Source organism: Nothobranchius furzeri, chromosome 7, assembly GCF_043380555.1.
Source record: "Nothobranchius furzeri strain GRZ-AD chromosome 7, NfurGRZ-RIMD1, whole genome shotgun sequence".
NCBI classification, from domain to species: Eukaryota; Metazoa; Chordata; class Actinopteri; order Cyprinodontiformes; family Nothobranchiidae; genus Nothobranchius; species Nothobranchius furzeri.
Window position 1 is genome coordinate 48939056 of NC_091747.1, and position 10116 is coordinate 48949171.

The 10116-nt window shown below is 42.6% G+C and overlaps 1 pseudogene; it reads right to left on the reverse strand.

Annotated features, from left to right (window-relative positions):
- Positions 1-5854: 5854 nt before the first annotated feature.
- On the reverse strand, positions 5855-7372 carry LOC139070515 (glycylpeptide N-tetradecanoyltransferase 2-like; annotated as a pseudogene).
- Between the last annotated feature and the right edge of the window lie 2744 nt (positions 7373-10116).

The window sequence follows — 10116 nt, forward strand, 5'->3', positions numbered from 1 at the left end:
TGTTGCAAAGTAAATGGAGGCAGTAGAAGAGCTGTTGCTGTTAGCCAATCAGAGGTGAGATGTTTGCATATCTATATAATAAAAAAGTAAATGAGGTCGTCTCCAAAGCTGGAAACGTTACCATAGTATGTTGTCATGGTAGCGTTCCGGGGACTTCGCTGCCTTGCAGCCCCGATGACACAGATCTCGGATGGCATGGTCTGGGCTATTTGGAACTTCCTTGGATTACCTTTTTAAAACATTCGCTGTGCTGCAGCGGGATTCGGAGCAGTTCGTGTTCGGTTCTGTCTCTGCATCTGAAAATATCACTGCTACATAGAAGAAACACAGAACCTCAGTGAGTATGGCCAGCCCGCTGTGTGTGTGTGTGTGTGTGTGTGTGTGTGTGTGTGTGTTCGTTCGAGTCCAGCACCGTTGTCCCAGCCCTGTCTCATGCGGTCTTTCGGTGAGACGGCAGCTTTTATCGTATTTTTTCCTGAGACAGCTAACGTGCTGCTGTGGCTCAGAGGTTGACCGCTCATTTTTGTGTTTGGTGGTTTGTAGTGTCGACCCCATCTTCTTGCTTTTTAAATCTGTGCATGTGCACAGGCATTTAAAGTAGTTATTAATAACTGGGACTCCAAATCCCGTCGTTTTCTGCTCCCCTCTCCTCCGGCTACCTTCTACTTACTAAAACAGGACCACCAGACCTCTATGGTGTGTTCTTGCTGTGTTGAAATTCTAAGTCCATCTTTTGGTTCTTTTTAAAACACAGGTTTTATTTACCTGCAAACGAAGCCTGACGAAGTTTGCAGCCGCAAACGAAATGTTGCAGGTAAATAAAACCTTTCTGTGTTTTAAAAAGAACTAAAAGATGGAATTAAGACCACCAGACCATTTTATCCACAGAGAACAACTCACAAAGCATTCCTTTACACCAGAGAATTTAGATTTATTGAAATAATGAGTAAATGAGAGCTTTAAATAGATATCAGCTGGGATGATTCTGTTTAAGGTGCCCCCTGGTCGCCTCAGTGTGGAGGCTTTCTTGGCAGGTCCCACTTGGATCAGGTCCTGAAGTCGCTGGAGGAACTATATATTCTGCTTTCTAGGGAACGTTTCAGGATTCTCTAGGAAGCAAAGGAGAATATTGCTGAGTAGAAGGATGTATATTTCCCCTCTCGTATTTTGTTCCCATGACCATAAACAAGAATAGCAGAGGAGGATAAATGGATACAAACAGTAATTGTGTCAATGTCGCTTCCATTATGTTATGTTATGCTGAAAGGAAAAACAAAGATCAAGACATTACAACAATGTAGAAGAACTTCATTGAGGAAATTTTTCACTTTTACTTGATGATACTTTGCTTCTGAAGATCCTAAAATTCTGCAACTTTATGGGGTCTTTGAGTTAGAAAATCTGACACACCAAAAATAAAATAAAAATCTTCCCTCCTTTTAATCTGCTGTACACAACTGCTCACTAAACATGCTGTGCAATGTATCTCCCTGAGAAGAGAGAATAGCTGTGTCCCAATTCAAGGTCTGCATCTTTCCAAGGCTCACTTAAAAAAAAATGACTTCAACCCAGCAGCATGATGAAAGCTGCCTGACTTCAAAGGTTCAGATAGGGACTAGAAACGCTGTCTTCTCCGGGACCTCCAAGGATCCAGTGGTTAGACATGGACTTGTGTGCAGCCATGATGGAAGGAGGACAGTCAGCCACTCACCTGCTGGTTGCTGTGATGATTCCCGGGAGAAACGGGGATAAGGAAAACCACAAATCTCCCTCTGAAAAATGATTTCAGGGGAAAAACGTTAATGTTCAGAGAACCACTTGGAGATAAAAAGTGTTGCGTTGTTCTGGACACAATCTTTTATCGTTTGATTTCAGTGAAGGTTGGTGCACCGAGGTTAATGAAGGCTGGAGATAATCTGGTCTCTATGGGGATTTGGGCAAAACAATAGTTATTTGTTGTAAGATTAAAATTGGGTAGAAAGGTCCATCATGGTAAGATTGAGTTGTGCAATACTTTTTCAAACAAAGAGAGAAAAATAGAAAGGGTAAAACTTTAAAAGAAAGGAGGTATTTATTTCAATTCATTTTAATTTATTTTTATTATTTTATCCTCAATTTTAGATTTAGGACTCATAATGAGGTAACAATAATAATTTAAACAGCAATGTGTTTAGTGGACTAAAATCTTCTGGAAAATTGATTGTGCCAAATTTGACTGAAATGCACCCTAAAAAAATAAATCTAAGTAAAAGTTTGATCGAAACTTTTCTCACAGTATAATTTTATTTTTGGTCTCGCCAGCTCACACAACAGAAGCCCACCTGTTCTTGTTTTGTAGTACACCCATTAGTATTTTGCTTCTTTAGAAAATTCAGTCCAGGTTTCTAATTTCTTTTCATCAGATCTCCGTTGCTTCTAGGTGATGCCCTGCCTGCTTAGTGTTTTACTCATAGCTCTACCTTTATGTTTCTTTGATTAACTGCCATGGCAACACTTTTGTAGTTTTCTGTGTATTAAAACAAAGTACTTGGTTTCCTTCCTTCCTTTCTCCCACCTGAATGCCTGCATTTGGGTCTTTCTTTCATCCAGTTGTGTCATCTTCAGAGTTCAGAGCACCATTTCCAGCCTTAAGGCTACTGGTTTAGAGAAAATGTCCATGCATTTGTTCACTAAAACGATGTAAAACTACATTCTGCACGCGTTGCAAAGATACGTCTGTGTAAGAAGAGGGTAGTGGCTCTTTACTGGCCTGCCTCCAATAGAATGTGTGGAGAATTTGATTTTTGCCTAAAGTTTGAACTCACATCTGATTCCTTTTTGTGTGGAGTTAATTTATTCACAAACATAACGACTTTTCCCTGCGCAATTGTAGATTCTTGGTAACTGACATAAAAACACGTCATATTCTTATGGTCCTCAACACAGGGGATGCCACCTTGGATCCTTCTCCCAAAGCACTCCCAGGTGGCCCAGTACTGATGTGGCAGTCCCCTCCTCTGAGCTGTAGGCAGAGGGATCAAAGCAGAAGCTGCTGACCCCTCTGTGTCCAAACAACAGATGCATAATACCTGCAAAGTCTCTGCAGGCTGACCTACCCTAGTTGACAGTCAGCCCAGATAAGTTCACAATAAAGCAAAACCTCAGGCCCAGTCCTAGCATGGTTCTTGGACCATGTCAGAATATAGCCATGTTTAAGATCACGCTAGCTGCATTCGAATCCAGAGGTAGTAATCTTGTCAGCACTCATCCTGAAGTTCACATAGGCTGGATGCGTCCTCCATTACTAAGATTGGAAATGACAGACTGTTAACTTGGACAGACTCTAGCCTCTGGATATATTCCCTACCGTACCTCAGTGCATGTCCTGTTGTAGAGCAACTGTGACTGTACTAAACAGAATTCAAAACTAAACATAGCAGGTTACATGAAGAGTTATGGCACCTGTGATACTAGCTCATTTACAAATATGTATCTTATTATTTGAGGTAGCATTTTGAGTATATTACCTTAAAAGGCATACTAGGTAGGATGCAGCCCCAGGATTTGGACACATGTCTGTCTTGAGTCACATTTTTTATGAGCAATCAATGCCAGTGTACACGGGCACCAAACAACACAACGCTATGCATAAGAGGAAGCCCACAGTCTTCTTGTTATTGGTCTGAAGACCTTGCCAAAACCTGTGAAGATCAACCAAATTCTTGATTGTTTTCTAGATATTGTATCTAACGTCAGGTCATGTAACAACAAAAGCATAAATCAACATTGAGATCAAACCAGAACCCAAAAATATTCCCTTCATTTACCCAGTGTAATCCCTAAGGGGTGACCGGGGGGAATGGCCACCCCTAGAAAATTGCTGGCCACTCCAATGCCCCTCCCCCAGGGAAGAGTCCCTTCATTTAAAAAAAATCTGATTCATGTTTTGCCACAATTTGAAGATACTGTTAATGGTTTTTAAGTGTCTTAATGGTATTGGCCCGTCTTATCTCTCACAACTGCTTTTACCATATGAACCCTCGCGGCCCCTGCGCTCCTCTGGCAGTCGTCTCCTTGTCATTCCTAAAGTCAGGACACACACTCATGGCGAGGCGTCTTTTAGTTATTACGGCCCTCGCCTCTGGGATGGGCTGCCGGAGGATCTCAGGGTCGCAGAGAACGTTCATGTTTTCTTTCTTTCTTTTTTTCCCTTTTAAAGTAAGTTCATTCAGTCAAATATGCATGCTGGTATAGCTGATGTGGTGAAACAGATTATTTGCACAGGGGTTATGTTTAAATGATGCTGGTAAAAGTCCTTCAGCTTTTTCACAGTTTACAATAGTACAGAATAAAAATATGGTTCCCAAGTGAATCTGTGTTTCTTCTCTAACATCCGAATCATCAATAAAGGCAGATTTCACGCGTTTCCACCAAAATGTGATGCTTGGGTGAAACGTGGCAGCTGAACTGACCTGCTGGAAGGTCGTTCACACTCATCTGTAACCGGAGCATCCAGGAGGCACGCGGCTGACTCGGTTTTCACAGGTAAACGAATGCCAGCAGCAACTCTGAGAACAAACACTGAAGCATCTACTGACCACTCTGTCGTTTTGTGGCTGATTCATAAAGAGATGCAAGAAAAACTGAGCAGGAAGTAAAGTCAGATTGATATTCTAAATGTAGACTTGTTAACAGGTCAGCAGCTTACCCTAAAACTGTGGGTTCTGATAACCTTTAACAAACTCAAGTCACCAGTTGTGTGCAGAGATGTTTTTTAGACTGGCTGGTGTGGCGGGACACTTTAAAACGTACATTTACAGAGAAAACATTTAGTTGCATAACAGACAAACTCAAAGTGATCCGTGGATGTTTTCTATCAAACAAATACAAGAAAGTCAGAAAAAATAAAATTACAAACATGTGGCTGATGTCTCCAGATTTAACTAAGGGCCCGTTTACCATCTGATATCACACTTCTGCTGCTTTTTCTTCACAGACGATCTGAGTAGCGGCGACTACACTGATAACAGGAGTCGGGACTGATCGCTCTCCTGCTACCCTCTAAATACACCGTCTGGTTTTTCCTCGTGTTTCTGCATCACCTGCTGATTTCCTCACGGCCCGTCGGCGCATTCTTCTTCTAGCAGCCTTTTCTAAACCAACCTGAATGAGTAAACGTGGTGTTTCCACCTCACAACAAAAACAGCTCTGGTCGGTTGTAAAAACCAAAACATGACACACAACGTGGACCCTTCTGTAACTCGGTAAATTGTGCTCGTCGATGCGATACATTCTTTATAAAAAAACACAAAATAAACAGACGTAATACGTGAAAATGCTTGGAGCGGATCAGTCCTACCAGACTTTACTCTGAATGTAAACAATGTTGTTTCAACAAACATGTGCATCATTAGCTTCTTCGATGATGTCACTGGTCTAGATATTTGTACCTGGGATGCAGGAGGAAGTGTTTCTTTTTGCCTCAGGAACTTCTTTTGAGAGGTTCCAGGCCTGCAGGTGGTCCAGTCAGCCGACGCACAGCTGACCGACGACACGGACGTGGAAAAGGGATTAGACACGGAGCTGCAGCACACTAACGGCCAGGAGAAGGGTGGCGAGATCGTCAACAACTCGTGTTTTCTGGTTTATGTGGAATCTAAGGGGGGCACCAGCCCCCTCGTGGAGATGCTTGCTGAGGATGAAGAACTATAAACAAAACTCACAATGCCAAGGCATGCCGCTGAACCGTTTTTGTTTGTTTCAGGTGCGGTAAAGCATGTCAGCAGCGTTGACGGATATCTCAGGCATAGCATGACTTTCACATTCAGGATGATGTTTCAGAGTTTTCACCACCAGGTGAGCTGAGAACGTTCTTGGTGACACAAGCGCTGGAGAATCACCACTCGGTCGCCAGGTTGGGATTTACCGTCATCGTCCTCGATGACCTGCAGGTCCAGTTAGGGAATATCAGGAGGTTAAGAACAACCGTGTGAGGCTGAGCTGCAGCTGTGGAGAGAGCTGCTACTGAAGGACAAGGCCAACCTTCTCAGGGTCCATAGGGGGACATTTCCAGTTGTAGAGGTAATACTGCATATTTCCGTCTCCGATGCCAAACTTAAGCTTCTCCAGAAACACCTTATTCTCCATCAGATCCAAGGCGTTGAAAACATCAAACCCTTTCACTTTGGCCAGGATCAGCGCATCATTCATTAAGTCCTGTAGAGGTGTTTTCGTGTGAACGTTGTAGAAAGAGTAAGCTGCCTTCAAGCTCCTGTGGAGAGGATGGTCCATCACGGTGGAGGGTAACGTGTAGAAACTAGTAAAATCTGTCAGCGCGCCGCCAGCACCCTCTACTACATATGTGTCTATTATGTTCTCCTGTGGGAGAAACCAGTGAGCAACCTCCTCTTCTCCCATCGAAGGTGCAAGCTGGAAACCTCTCAAGTACTTTTGCAGCAGCTCAGCAATCTGGTGGACGCCACGCCTCTCCATCGGACACAGACCTGCAGTTCTGATGCTATCAGGTAATCTGTAGAATTTCATGGTTCTTTGCGGGGTCATGTTTCTGCTCAGATGGGAGAATTTCACTTCCACCAGTTTTCTGGGGTTCAACGAACGATGCCAGTTGATTTCCACCATCTTTGTTATTGTGTCACAGATGCGTATGTCTGCAGGGATGGCGCTGATGAAGCCAACCAGCTTCCTGTTGGAGGACACCCTGACTCCACAGTGCCACTGCGGTAACCAGCCGGGTGGACGCAGAGCCCATCTGAGGAAGCTTGGTGAATAATCACATCTGAACATGTTATAATCATCCTCTACATAGTTTTCATTCAACAACATATACAACTCCTTTAGTACATCTGCATTTCCGAGGTCCAGCGTGTCCCACATAAAGCCTTGAGGTAAAGAATATGGCTCCTGTCTGATGTTTTTTTGTCAGCTTCAATCGGCCCGTGAGTCGTTACAACTTCATTTAACTTTGGGACGGGCTGGGTGTCCCAGAACCGGTACCTGTGCTTGGCTGCCTCATCGATGCGCCTTGCTGGACCCTGGCAGGACAGCAACTCCATGGCTCTTTGGAAGTACTGCATGTTGTGAATGGGCAAGCCAGGGTTCTTTATCTCCTGAGAATCGGGCGCCGAGTCAGATTTGGCTCCCCCCGAGCTGGGCTTCTCTTTTTTTCCCTCTTCTGTTTCTTCTTCTTCCTCTTGGCCCCCAGGTCTACCCCCGGACTGCCCTGCATTAGCTCGATCTCCTCCTCATTGTCCCCGTCTATCCCGCATGTGTCCTGGTCGTCCAGCTCCAGGCTCTGCTGACTGGCCGCGGATTCACTGTCCTCCGCCATGGGAAAAAATGTTTTAAAATGGTGAGCCACCGTTTGGGAGGGCTTGGACAGAGCTAGAGAACGTTCATGTTTTCAAGATCATGCTCAAGACCCACCTTTTTAGTTTAGCTTTTAACTGATTACTATTTATTGCATTGCTTGTTTTACTTATTTATTTTTAATTACTGTTCTGTTACACATTTATGTTGTTTTATTTGTATAATCACATTTTATTGGATATTTTCCATATTCGCTCTTGTTATTTTACATGTCACGTATTTTAAACCTTCTAGTGTTTCCTCTGTGGAGCCCTCTGCCTCGGGACCGGTGGTCGGTGGCAGTGGCTGGGGTGCGCCTAGGGTAGTGCCCAGGTAGTGATGGGGGTTGTCACCCTCCCTCCCAGTGTGCCCTGTATTGGTGTCTTGGCTGCTGCCATGGATCTACTGCTGTCGAGGCAGATGGCTCCCTTGATGGCGTGTCTTTCATTACCTGTCCAATCTGAGTTCAGCCTAGTGTTTACTGTGGTCTTTTAATGTGTTATGTGGACAAGTGTGTGTGTGTGTGTGTGTGTGTGTGTGTGTGTGTGTGTGTGTGTGTGTGTGTGTGTGTGTGTGTGTGTGTGTGTGTGTGTGTGTGTGTGTGTGTGTGTGTGGGCCTGGGAATGATTTGTGGATTGGGGGTGAAACTGTCACAATTGGGAAAGGGAGGGAATGTGGGTTATGTGGGTCATTTTAATCTGTTAAGCACTTTGTGTTGCATCCTATTCATGAAAAGTGCTATATAAATAAAATTTGATTTAATTTGATGTTACCTCAAACCATAAATACATCTTTAATCAAGACATAAATACAAAACTCAATGAGAAATGCATAATCAACGAGTAAATTAATCTATCACAATTTAAAAACAATGTAAACTTATGTATATTTTCTAAATTTTCAGGCCTGCTACAGATGAAAAAAACTTTTATAAATGTAAAAATAATAATTCAGTGAAATAACTGAAATGTATTTTTCTGAAATGCTTGCTTCTCAAATTTAAGGTAAATGTGTTAAAAGCATATTGTTTTTAATGAAAATAAATGACAAGTAAAGTGCACAGCCACATGCTAAACTCTCCCCGAGTTACCACACGGACCAGTTTGGTGTGCCACCCCAAAATATTCTCTGGCCCCCCTAATAAAATATTCTGGGGGCGCCACTGCCTTTACCCCAAAATGCTCTGACGTTAACTTTCTGTTAATTGACTCTTGACCTTCTCTGTTATTTTTAATAGTATTCATTATTTATTCTGGTGGTTTAATCTTCTTTCAGATCCATATGAGTGCAAATGACCAGTTCTTTCCAAACTCTACGTTATGAGTAATTATCCAAAAACATAAAGATATTTTTTAAGTTTGCGATGAAGATTCATGACAAAGAACAGTTATGCACTTTAACCACAAAGAAGTAATTGATACTTACATTTTTCAGATAATGATTGATCATAAAGGATTTTCTTCTTGTCTGACCAAGTTTCATATAAATGAAGGGCTTTTTTTGCCTTACAGCGACTAATGAAAATGCACCTCATTTGCATTCCACTTTTCTAACTATTCAAAAGTGTAACACAGATGGAGGGGAGAAATATTAGAGTTGCAAGCTGAGGCCAGCAGCAGCGTGCTGGTAGGACAATTTCCACCACGGTGGACAATAAAGTTCTATTCCATTCTATTCTAGTTCAAAAGAAGAATTAAATCTGAAACAAATAGGGAAAAAATCTTTGGCAAAAAAAATGAGAAGATAATTTTTTGATTAGTTGTTAATCTTATAGTCAGGAAGACAGATGAATGTGGTTCCCTGTTAAAAAGGTGGTAGTAAAATATGTGCCCAGCAGGATTTTACATGTCAAAAGCAAAAGATTCAATATTTGTGCAAACAAAATACATCGTGAACTCGGAGGCATGCTCCAAGTGTCCCGAGGAAATGGAGTTCCATGACAACTTGGAAGAGTCAATTAATTGCGGGGCCTTAGTTCAGGCAGAATGATGAGGTGGGGTTAAGTCCTCTGGGCCACTAATTAAATAGAAGCAAAGCTCATCTCTGTCTCTAAAACACAATACCCACCCACACCTACGCTCAGACACTTCTCTTTGAGTCACCATCTTCGTTAGTCCCGCTAAGCTTATGTCGAAGAATCCTGTGATCTATGTTTACCTGCATTATCGGAGGACAAAACTTTCCTTGTGCGCTTCCTTCCGAATGAAGGAGCTTTCCTACTGAAATGTGGAAAAAGGATTCTTGTGTTCAGAAAAGGGCTATGTTTAATTTTCACACAGTCAAACTAAACCTGCCATTCTATTGATTCAGAAAAATCCACCTAGGACTGAAAGAGCTGAATGGATTGCTACTACTCGAGATGACAAATTGGAAGCCGGGCCTCTAGGATTTGCTCAGGTTATATTGATTACTTGGGTACCTTCTCAAAAGAACACTTGTCTTGCGTTTGCCTACGTGCTTACATTTAGAGATGTTGGCTGACGTGAAAGCACTAACCTAAGAGATACAAAGGTAAAAGTACTGTGGGGGCATGTTGATACTGTTTGTACCTTTAAGAGATCAGTACTTGTACTTTAAAGCAGAAATCCAGTTATTTTCTCAGAGGGTGCCATCTAGAGGTGGAAAAAATGCACTACACCAATAGCCCCTCTCCTTATATCTGTGATTTTGACTTGAAGCAATAGGGAACCTAAGTCACGCCCATCTACTTTCAGACCATGGGTCCCCGTCAGAACATAAAAACAAATGCAAGTAAGACTAATTACGAACTTT